Here is a 12,381-nt window from a genome sequence, read left to right as displayed (position 1 = left end):
CTCACTAATAAAAATTTAGTCCCCAAATTTACTACTCAAACTAAGGGATCATCATCTAAGAGAAACAACTAAGTAACATACCCATATACTATTCCATCCTAGTACCATGAACAAATCTTCAACTATGAGGGATTAAGGTTCACTTATAAAATTACATGATAATCTACTTCTAAGTAGATAGTGATAACTATGTAGGTTACGATCTCACCCTACTTCTAGTACTCTGATATTTCTATCTTCTGCAGTAAGCAAAGTCTACCTTTGAAATCCATATCGCACACTATTAGTAGATCTCCTAACATCGATATAGTACGCTCAGACTATCCATCTATTGAGAATGGAAAGTTGTACTAAAGCAGAGCTTAGTACCCATGGCCTACTATAAACACTGCCAAAACCATGAGGCAAATCATAGATTTCTATCAAATATGATACTCAGATGTAAACCATGAAGTCTGAAAACCTCTCTATAGTATAACTCTGCTAAATGATCCAATGGGTCTATTCTACGGATCGATAGAAAGTGAGTAGATTTGGTTAATCGGCCACCAATTACCCAACTCGTATCATATCCTTTTCATGTTCTGGGTAATCCCACAATAAAGTCCATTGTAGTATGCTCCTATTTCCATTCTGGTATCTAAATCTACTGAAGCAAACTAGCTGACCTCTGATGTCCAACCTTCACTTACTGATAAAATTATACTATTTATCGGGAGATAGAAAGCATACCTCACTTACCGAGTCAGTGTCATTGTTTGACGCTCCCCCTTTATTATTGCTTTCTTTTGAAGTGTCTTCCCCTTTTTCGATGCTCATCTTTGATGAAGTCTCATCATCTTCTTGGTGATTTGCCATTAGCTCAAGTCGAGCATACTGCTCCATCTTGGATTTGGATGAAGTCTTATCCCAAGTCACCCTTAGATTTTGCTTCATTTGTCTTGGTCCTTTGTCCTTGTCTTTTTCTTTGGTCTTTAGTTTCGAGCAGTTGTCTTTGTTGTATCCTTCTTCTTAACAGTTACAGCACCAAACCTTTTGTTTTCTTCATAGAAGTTTCTTAGCCTGTGACTTGTTAAACTTGTTAGTCTTAAGGAACTTACTAAACTTTCTTACCATAAAGGTTGCTTCATCTTCGTCGAGTGATGTGTCAGAATATGAGTCATCTTTTTGGTTAGCTTTTAGTGCTAAATTTTGAATTGGCCCCTTTTTCCTTTTTAAACATACACATCTTGACTCGTGTAATTCGAAAGTGAAAAAAAAAATTCTAATTTACTTACCTTAAGGTTTTTGGAGATGTATAAAGAGTCTACCATTAACATCCACTCGGGTGTTCTTAGAAAAGCATTTAAAGTATACCTTAGTGAATCTTAGTTTGTTACCATTTCTCCGTGATTTGTGAGTCCGATGATCCGCTCCTTGATTCTTCTGTGTTGATGAGTGACTATTTCTTCTTTTTTCAACTACAGATTACTGAGTTAGTTTTGGAGCAGATCTCATCTTATGAGTTTGGCTTCTGAGGTCCCTTCCTGTAACTCTAGGAACTTCTCCTAGAGCTTTTTGGCTGACTCATCGACTTCTATCCTATTGATTTCTTTAGTGGTAGAATGCTTAATAGATGAAATTCTGCTTTGTCGTTTACCACGAAATCGGCTTGCTCCTTCTTGCTCCAAAGATGATCTTCTTTTTCATCGTCGTGCTAATCTTCAGATGCTACAAATCCATATTTGATAGTTAATAAAATTTCAAAATCAATCTTAAAGAATACCTCTATTCTTTTCTTCCATATGGCGAAATCTCCCTCGAGCTTTGGTCGGTGAATACTCGCTTCGACCATTTTTGTGTTGCTTTAGTCGGTGGTTAGTTCTTTTGAGATGGTTGGACTCTTATACCACTTTTTAGTCTCTGGTGTGGTCGATAAGAGGGGGGGGGGGGTGAATTGCCTTGTTAAAAATAACACACTTTCTTTTTCTTTCTGATTTTAGCAAAGATAGACAAATATTAGTTAATCAAAATAAACATAAAAAAGAGTAAGAGAAAAGACTGATTTACTTGGTTTTCAATCAGAAGATTGTAGTCCAAGACTTTGAAAGCTTCATTAAAAGTCTCCTTTTGGCAGAAGAGCCTCTTACAACAATTCAGTACATAAAAACTTGGAAAACAGTAAACAATTGAAGAACACGTGTTGTTCAAATGAAGAGGATTAGTGCTCTATTTATAGCCTATTGGTTGAACTAGTCATTTTCCTGATGTGGCATCTCCAGGCCCCTGGACTTGGTCTGGGCGCCCCAACAGTGCACCTTTATATGCTCGCAACGACTATGCAACAGTTTGAGGATAAAATTTTATCCTCGCCTGGGCACCTAGATCGGTCTGGATGCCTAGAGTGCTGCTAATGTGGACCCGATTGTCATCCACAGTAACGTCTCTTTGACGAGCTACCTGTTCGGTACCAAGGTGATCCAGGTGCTTGGAGTTCGGGTGCTTGGACTTAGTCTAGCGCCTGGACAAGTTAACTACATGTTGACTTATCCGGCTTCTGCTCCAGTTGCTTTGGGTGATTCCTCCGGCTATCCAGAGTTGAACTCATCCGAACCCAACTCTGGCCTTCTCTCCTTGAGCAATCTTCTGCTCTGGCTTCTCATCCCTCGGAAGCACCACACACGCCCTTCTCATCTGTTGATGTACTCTTCCATAGTTTCTTGCCCCTCGAATGCATCAAGCCTATTAACTCACTTCCCGTGCCATTCTTTTCGTCCGCTGTGTCTTCCACTCAACTTCTTATGTTACTAAGTTCCTGCACACTTAGACACAAGGATCAAAATACAACATGACCTAAATTAACTTAGTTGCCCACATTAAAGCTAACACAGAGTACTTATAAAAAGGTAATTTTATTAATATTAAATTTTAAATGACAGATTATATCCTTTAAGTGCAGGGAGAGAGGACACTATAAAAATATGTGTCATACTCATAAGATTTGGGTGATACTGCTGGCGACAAATGAGGAACCAATGCAAGGAGTTTTGAGGAATAAGAAGCACATTCAATGCTTCAAGTGCCAGGAGTTCGAACACTACAAGAATCGTTGCCCAAGAAGGAAAATTGTGAAAATAGTTAATGATTTTACCATTCATGCAAATCTGATTTTTTTTACAATCATATTACATTCTCAAATAAGTCCAAAAATTTACATGATGATATTTTTTCTAAAAATATCCCTATGCATGACTCAAATAAAAGTTAAAATTTAAATAAATCTGAAAATTTAAAACTTAAAAATTTTAAAATAATTAATTTATTAAAAACTCAATTAAAGAAAATGACCAAGTCAACATGTATGAATTTGATAAAATACTTGATAGAATATTTAATTCAACAAATCTAAAAAAAATAAATTTACAAAAAATCAATCAAAAAAATTCAAATCTAAGTAATAAAAGTAATCCAAACTCAATTAAAAATTCAATTAAGAATGATGAAGTTAACTCTAGTTTGAAAATTTCAAGTAATTTAATTAATAATCAAGATAAATCTAATCTAATAAATACTGATAATTCAACCAAATAAGATAAAATTGTAATTAAAAATCAAGATAAATCTAATCTAATAAATATTAATAATTCAACCAAGATAATATTTTAATTAATAATCAAGATAAATTTAATAATTCAAATTTTGATCCTAAAAATTTTAATAATTCAAAAATAAATAATGAATTAATTATTCGAAATAATCCTAAAAATAATTTTAAATTTTAAATTATGTTCAGATAAATTCTATTCATGTTAATATAAATCTTAAAAATTTTAAATTAAATCCTAAACACTTGAAAAATAAATCTACAAATCATAATAATATTCAATCAAATTTAAATAATAAAATTCAAAACTAAATATTAAAATTAATTGTAATAAAGTACCCTTTAATTACAAAACAAAGAATAATTTTAAAAATTCAAAATTAAACCCAAAAAAATCCAAAATTAAATACCAAAAAATAATAAAATATATCTATAGATTAGAACAAGTTAAATCTAAATCCAAAAATAAAAGATTATCATCAAGTATCGTTTAATTATGAAAAAAATGAATTCAAAAAGTAAATATAAAAATTTAAAATTTAACTTGAAAAAAGTTGAAATTAATTACCTTAATTTAAGAAAATAAATTTACAAATTTTAATAAGTCAAATCTAAAATTTAAATATCCATAATTAAATTATTATAATAATATACCTTTTAATTATGGAACTAATTAATAAAATTTTACTCAATGAAACAATAAATTTAATAAAAAATCAAAATATGTTAAAGTGGGTTGACACATTTACGAGTGCATATGAAATGTATCAAATTAAAAATTTGATGCATTATTAGAAATCAATTGAAATATATTTGACTTGGTTGGCCCATGCATAATTGTCATGAATATGCATATGTTTAATTATTTTTTCTTAAATGCTATATCATTTATACTAGTCTTTTATTAATTACTTAATCTAGAATGGTTAGATAGGAAAAAGATAATTTGATTCTTGTTCAATATAGTACCAGGGTGAAGTGAGATGATAATATGTTAGAGAAGCTTGACCTAGGAAGTCAAGAAGGGTCAGGCGTATCTTACTTGATCTACTTAGCTAAGTGGAACTAAGCAATCTCGCCTCATCCTAGACTAGTTAGACCAAGATTTTTCAATAGAAAGGTTAAATGTATAATTTTTTTAAAAAGCTTTATTTAAAAGTGGTCATTGCTCCGATACCCAAGAAGATCACCGTGCCTCACAATAGCTTGGAAGCTCATTTTTGAGATGTATATTTATTGATTGATGGTTAAACTTGAATATAATATAAGGTCAAATAATCTTTAAAATTCAAAATAAATCAAGTAAAATTGACTAAACATCTTACAAAACTCATAAGGATATCATGCTTTATTGTATTAAGACATTTAGAATGAGTGAGATTTTTGAAAAGCTAATGTATGTTTTGAAATATCTCAATTGTTGACCAACATTTAAAAGTCTACATCCTTAGGTCAACACTACAACCTAGTCCCCTAAATACTTAGGTAGATTTCCTTATGATGAACAAGAATAACTAGAGTGTATCAAGTTAAGGGGGAGGTACCTTTGAAATATTCCTTAAAAAAAAAGTTTTGAAAATTTATAAAAATACTTAAAAAAATTGTTTTGAAATATTTTTATTTAAAAAAAGGTTTAAAAATTCTTTACAAAGTCTTTGAAATTGTTGAAAATTCCTTGAAAAATATTGAAAAAAATTTTGAAATTTTTTTTGAAAACTCATGCTTTGCCAACTGTGTTGAAAATGTATTTTAGTTGCTCTTTCGATTTGGATCAACTCCTAAGACACAAGGCAGCTTCCTTATGGTTAACAAAGAGTCCTAAGGACGTGTTAGGATGAGGGGAAGCCCTGATTAAAAGATCACAAATATACTTTTTAAAATTCTTTCAAAAATTAGCTTTGCAAAACATTAAAAACTCTTTAAAGTATTTTTAGAAAAATTGTTTTAAAATGTTTTAAAAATTCTTACAAATACATTAAAAAATCTTGAGAATTATTTGAAAAAAAATTGAAAAAGTTTGAAACAACTTTTGAAAACTCTTGAATAACTTTATCTCAAATACTTAGCAAATTTTTTTTGAAAAATATTCAAATACTTATCATTTTTAAAAAAAAATCCTTAAAGTACTTAAATGATTTTTGAAATTAATATTTTATCTCAAATATTCTAAGTTTTTTCAAAAAGGGTATTGTTGGTGCAAAGCTTAAGTTCAATCTTTGGTAAGTTATTTTTTAATGTGTGTCAAAGGTAGAGAGTGACCTTAAGTTAGAAATATTTTGAATTTCCCAACTTTGGTATAAAATCTTAAAAACTAATACCCAACTTAAGAAAATTGTCAAACATTAAAAAAGGAGAGATTATTGGTGTAGTCAGCCTCTAGGGTTTTAATGTTTGACAATGTACCTAAGACTGGTTAGTTTGACCAATGGTTAATCTAAACATGACTTGATATTTGGAAGAGAGAAGTCTAGTCAAGACTAGATGACAAGCAACTATAAGTCCTAACCGAAGGTTAAGTAGGTGAGAAGTCTACTGAGTGACTAATGCTAATTGGAGGTTAGGTAAGAGAAAGTCCTAGTGATTGGAGCTAGGCCTTAGTTAATTAAGGTAGGTAGTGGAAATCCTGGTGAGTGAAGTTAGATAGTGAAAGTCCTAGTGAGTGAAGCTAGGTGGTGAAAGTTCTAGTGAGTGAAGTTAGGTTGTGAAAGTCTTAGTGAGTGTAGCTATACCCTAGTTAATGAAGCTAGATAATGAAAGCCCTAGTGAGTGATGTTAGGCAATTGATGTAGGGATCTTTTACAAAAAATAATAAATATATGCGGCAGAAAAACTTGTTTGAATTTGAGGGATCACCTTACAGTTTTTTTCTATTTATTTGATAAGTATAGATTCACTATTTGAGTACATATTATATGTTTGATTATCTTAAACTCATTTACTGAATGTCCATAATATAATTTATAGCATAAGAGAATTTGTGATTGGATCGCAACTAGTGACTATCTCTACATGTGCAATTATGAATATATTGAAATTTCTCTAGTCGTCGAATTGATGCATTCGGACATCATCAATTCTGTAAGACTAGCATGGGTTATACTCCTTGGTTCGACCAAGCAGTTATTTTTTCACTGGCTGAAGACATTGGGATGTCGAAAGTTAAACGTGGATGCTGGTCATAGTAACTAGTTCATTGGAGTGACTCGCTATAAGACTTTATATGGTTCTCGACATATATATAAATATGTCTGTGAAGTTCTTATTGTAGTATGAGTGCAAGTTTCCTTTAACTTGAGATATACAAGTCATTTTGGTCATGGAGACATATATTTTGACATCTTAAGCAAGCATCTCATTGAGGTGTGGACCCGGGATGATTGGGTATAAGTTGAAGTGCTCGAAGGTATTTGGATAGCCCACAGAGGATTCACTGCTCCTTGCAAGGAGACATATACCCTATGACCACTCGTTAGGAGTATTACTCAAAGTCTTTAGCTAAAGCATCATATGTTAAGAGTGCGAGACTCTTGTACACATGTATGAGTAATTTGAATCTGTAGAATACGGAAGTATTATTTGGGTTAGGTGTGATGTAGTCAGCCTAGTGGGGACGAGACACATAGACTATGTCCTAGACCAAGTGGGTCTAAGACAAGTGAAAGGAACGAGGCGCGACTCACTGTAACTGTTGAAGGGTTTAAAATTAATTCTAAAATTAACTATAATTTTTTGACTAATTTGGGATCATGATGTACTACTAGATGACACTCATAATCATTCTATAATTAAGTAATTAATTATAGATGGCCAAGATAAACCGAGAACCTATTGGGTCACACTTACTAACAAGTCTCTAAAAGACGTAAAATAAGTTAAAGAATAGGATTTTTATATCAAGAGATAAATGTTTGGTTGGACCATACATAAGACAAATATGGAAATATTTGTCACAATGGAAGTGCGGATGAGTCACATCTCTTATGGAAGAGTTGGACCCTATTTGGTTTAATCATGAATTAGTTATGAATCAACTTAGTTTAGTTGTGAACTGAACCAACTTGGTTTAGTTTTGAACCAAACCAAGGGGTTAATGGACTAATTTTTTGTTAAGGGATAATGGGTTGGATTTGAGTTTTCTAATCCAACTCATTAATGAGGGCTATATATTGATATGGTTGAGAGAAAATTATACACATGAGATCATTAATTGACTTGTAAGATTTTTGGAAAACCTTAACCCAATTTCTCTTCTCCTCTCCCTCTCCCCTCTCTCTTTGCTGCCGCCAACAAGGGGAAGCCCTTCCCCTTGTTGTCATGACCACCACAAGGAAGAAGTCTCTTCCTTATGTGCTTCTCTTCCTCTTCCTCTTGATCCCTCTTCTTCGCTCGTGGTTAGTAACTTCCAAAGGAGAGACTTGTACTCAAGGAGTTATTTTGAGGAGCTCGACGTGGATATGAGTAGAGGCAAGGTTCGACAACGTCGCTACAGTTGATGCCCTTCTCATTACAGATCATCCGTAAGGTACACCTAGCGTAAATTTAATTTTCGTTAAAAAATTTAATTATGCAATCATGTTTGACATGTCGTATCCTTGTATGCATGTGGTGCGTGTGATGTAATAATTTTGAAATTATTATTATTTTATTTTCCACTACACATGTTTATGAAACGTGTTTTAGCACATACCGCATCAGACATATCCGAATAAAATTGATCCCTCCAGAGATCCATGTGAATATAATATACAAAGTTTGATAGAGTTGCTACCTTTGTTGTGTGAACAGAACAATCCCAACATCAACTTTGCTTTGGTAGATCTCAGCGTGATCGAAGTGGTCGTGCCTCTTCGATATCCACATGAACACATCCTTCGTTTATCTCATGAACTTAGCCTTTGGAGAAGAACCACCTTCATTGTGCTAGCAATTTGGATAGTTTGGATAAGAGAAGAAGAAAAGGAAGACTAGAATAATGCGCACAAAAATGCATTGCAAAAAACTTTTGTATTCATCTAGTGAATACAAAAGGTTTTTTTCATTAATGCTCCATTAATCTTTATTAATGGACATTAATCCTGTATGATATAAAAATTCAATAATAATTATTATTTAAGAAATAATTTTATAGAATTTTTAGAATTTTTTTAAAATTTAAATGGAGGTCCGATGACATGTTTTAAGGGGATGATTCTATTGGGCTCGGAGAAAACCTGTTTGGAATATCCCTTAAGTGGGAATTGATTAGTTTAATTAACATAAGGTTTAATAGATTAAAGCCTAACTATATATGTATACATATGACCTAAATCTCATTCCCGATCTCCTCCCCTAAGCGATCTTCGCTGACTTCACCGCCGCCCCTCTCCCTTCTCCTCTCTTCATCGCCACCGACCACCGAGCCCCGACACTGATAGTTGTGAGCCTCGATCACATAGCCAGTCGTCATTTGCTGTAAGAGTGTCAGATCTCTTGGGCATCACTTCCCTAGCACTAGATCTCACTGTTGAGTTCCCCCTCCCTCACGCATCTCTGCTCGACACCACTGCCAATTGTGTTGATGCCACTTGATCGCCGTCATCTCCTCCCACCAGAGAGCGTTGTCTCCCATTCACGAAGTCATGCCCTAGCATGGATCATTGCCACCTTGCCCTCTTGCTCTCTATTATCGACCAATCACTAGATGGTCGGAAGATCTGGACATGGAAAGGAGTATGTCGGCATTGGATTGAGGTAAGACATGCTATGTATCCAAATAGTGAAGACCTAATTTCCATTCTTTGTATTGAAACATTGAGATTTGATGCTTGTCTTGCCATTATAACTTTGGTCATCTCTATGCATGGGTGATCCATAGATCTGGCCACAAATTTCTAGCAGCAAGTTCTCCGATCGTGAGTTAATAGAGTGGTAACTAGTTTTGGGAGGTGGTTCATGCATAAATTTAATCCAATTAGAGTATGGAAGGTTTAGGGTTACCCAATCTAATTGGATTATGGAATGGTTAAAGTTAATTAAAGGATTAAACCTAGTCTAATGAAAATGATGGATTAATTAGGGTTAAATTGGCTTAACTCTAGTTTAGGTAGTGAATTGTATTAGTAATACCTAAACATTAATTAAGGGTTTATCAATTATCGTATTTGATTGGAGTTACCCTAAATAGGTTTGGAGATTTAATTTAGCTATTTAATTCATATGTAATTAGCTAAATTTGTACGTCATGTAATTTTAGGACTTTGATATGAGACAAGCATCTTAACGTGGGAATTATTTGACACGAGCTACATTTAAGGCAGGTATTTCTTCTTTGACCTCAGTAGTTCATTTACCTTAGTGCATGGATTTAGTTGTCTGATTAGGTTGCTTTACCTTAGCTCTACTCATATTTTATTTGAGTTTCATACTTATATGCTTGATTTTTGAGACGATCTCTTTATTATCTATACAGTCTCACTACTTGATATTTCTATTTTATATGGTACACATGTGTATAGTATGTATGATAGAAATTTGCATTAAGATGATTTATATGTAGTAGCGTACACACGTGTTTGGTATGTACTATAGGAGTTATTATGCAGATTATGCATATATTAGTGTGCACACATGTATAGGTGTTGCTACATATTGTAGATATTGTTGATAGACATTTTTTTGGATCTTTTCATATATATAGATATATGTGATTAATGGATCATGTTTTCTATGCATACTTGTGTTATGTATATGTACATGTCTGGTGTATACTATTGGAAGTATTTTATTGATTATACTTATATTGTATGTATGTATATGTTTAGTATGTACTATTGGAAATATCTTGTTCATTATATCTATGTCGTGTGTGCACGTGTGTTTGCTGTGTGCTATGGAGGTATCACGTTGATTATACCTATGTTGTGTGTGCTCATGTGCATATTATGTGTGCACATATGTATGGTGTATTATTGATGGTATTATGATGATTATACCTATGTTGTGTATGTACAAGTGTCAGGTGTATACTATAGGTGTTGTTACTTGTTGTATATATTGTCTGGTAGACACCTATTGGATCTTATCAAACATATAGGTATATATGATTGGTAGATCATATTTCTAGATATATCAAGGTCTATCATACTAGGTATGATAGTGTATCATTGCATAGCACGTGTTTCTGGTGTGTACTCTTAGGGGAGATCATGTTGATTATACCTATGTTGAGTATGCACATGTGTCTAGTATGTATTATTGGATGCATCATGTTGATTATATGTATGTTGTATGTGCATGTGTCTGATGTGTACATTTGGAGATATCATGTTAATTATACCTATGTGGTATATACACACGTGCCCGACATGTTTTATCAGAAGTATCTTGATGATTATATCTATGTTGTGAGCGCAAACATATCTGTCGCGTGTGCACGTGTGTTTGGTGTGTATTATTAGAAGTATCATGTTGATTATACCTATGTTGTTGTGTGCACACATGTTTGGTATGTGTTATAGGTGTTTCTACTTACTGTATATATTGTATGGTGGACACCTGTTGGATCTCTTCATACATATAGATATATGTGAGTGTCATGTTCTAGATATACCGATGTTTATCATGTTAGGTATGATTGTGTACCATTGCATAGAGTTCATATACACCTGTTGATGTAGTTGGTTACTATGTAGTAACATTATACTATATCGTTGCATGTATCCTGTCGGTCAGGGCTCCCACTCGTTGTAGGTTGAGGTCAGAGCCACTCGACAGTGATTGTTATACATCTGGACCTGCATGTATCCTATCAGCCAGGGCTCCCACCCATTATAGGTTGAGGTCAGAGCCAGTCGATAGTAATCATTATACATCTAGATTTGCATGTATCTTATAGACCAAGGTTTCCTCTCGTTGTAGGTTCATAACAGTCGATAGTGGTTGTTATACCTTAAACTACCCATGAGTTATATGTGGTAGAGTGATCTCACACAGCCTGTACCTAGAAAGCTACATCCTGTCTGCCCACGAATTATCTGTGGTAGAGTGATATCACGCAGACAGAGACCTGACATTTCGGACTGTCCATGGGTTATCTATAGTAGAGTGATCTCGTGTAGTTCCTAACTAGATAGCTCAATGTCTTGGTTATTTGTATTACTTGTGGTGGAGCATTGCTCCCACATATGATGTATTGATTGTGGTGGAGTGTTGCTCCCACATGTGTTGTATTGTTTGTAGTGAAACGTTGCTCCCACATATGATGGTTTGCTTGTATTGGAGGGTTGCTCCCACATATGATGTATTCTTGTGATGGAGCGTTGCTCTTACATATGATGATCTGTTATTGTTATATGTACTGGCACATGTTTAGGTTTTGCAGTACCCATGTTGATCATTATTTGGCTCTACTAATTGCATTATTTACAGTTGAGTATGCTGCTTATATTATAGATACATGTTGCACATATTTGAGCTCTTGCCATGATTCATATATGTGCATTTATTATACATATATATACTATCATATATATTGCCCGGGTGATATGAGCAGATCTGTTACTGATTCCTAGTGAATTACTAATCGTTATACTATGTGTGTTAGACTAGTACTGATATGTATGATTATCATATCATATATGATCATGTTCTTATTTCCCTACTGAGATTGTATACTTTGATTGTCTTACATATTTATCCATGCACTATTATTTGTCTATTACCCATTAGTCACCCGGAATTGCCACCCCTTTTACTGGTTTCCTTTTTCCAAGGAGTAGGTAGAGGATTTATAGAGTTGCTTAGAGGATCCTGGCTGCTAG

The sequence above is a fragment of the Zingiber officinale genome, chromosome 1A (genome assembly GCF_018446385.1).
Source record: "Zingiber officinale cultivar Zhangliang chromosome 1A, Zo_v1.1, whole genome shotgun sequence".
Classification (NCBI taxonomy): Eukaryota; Viridiplantae; Streptophyta; class Magnoliopsida; order Zingiberales; family Zingiberaceae; genus Zingiber; species Zingiber officinale.
Note: the sequence above shows the minus strand (reverse complement) of the source record.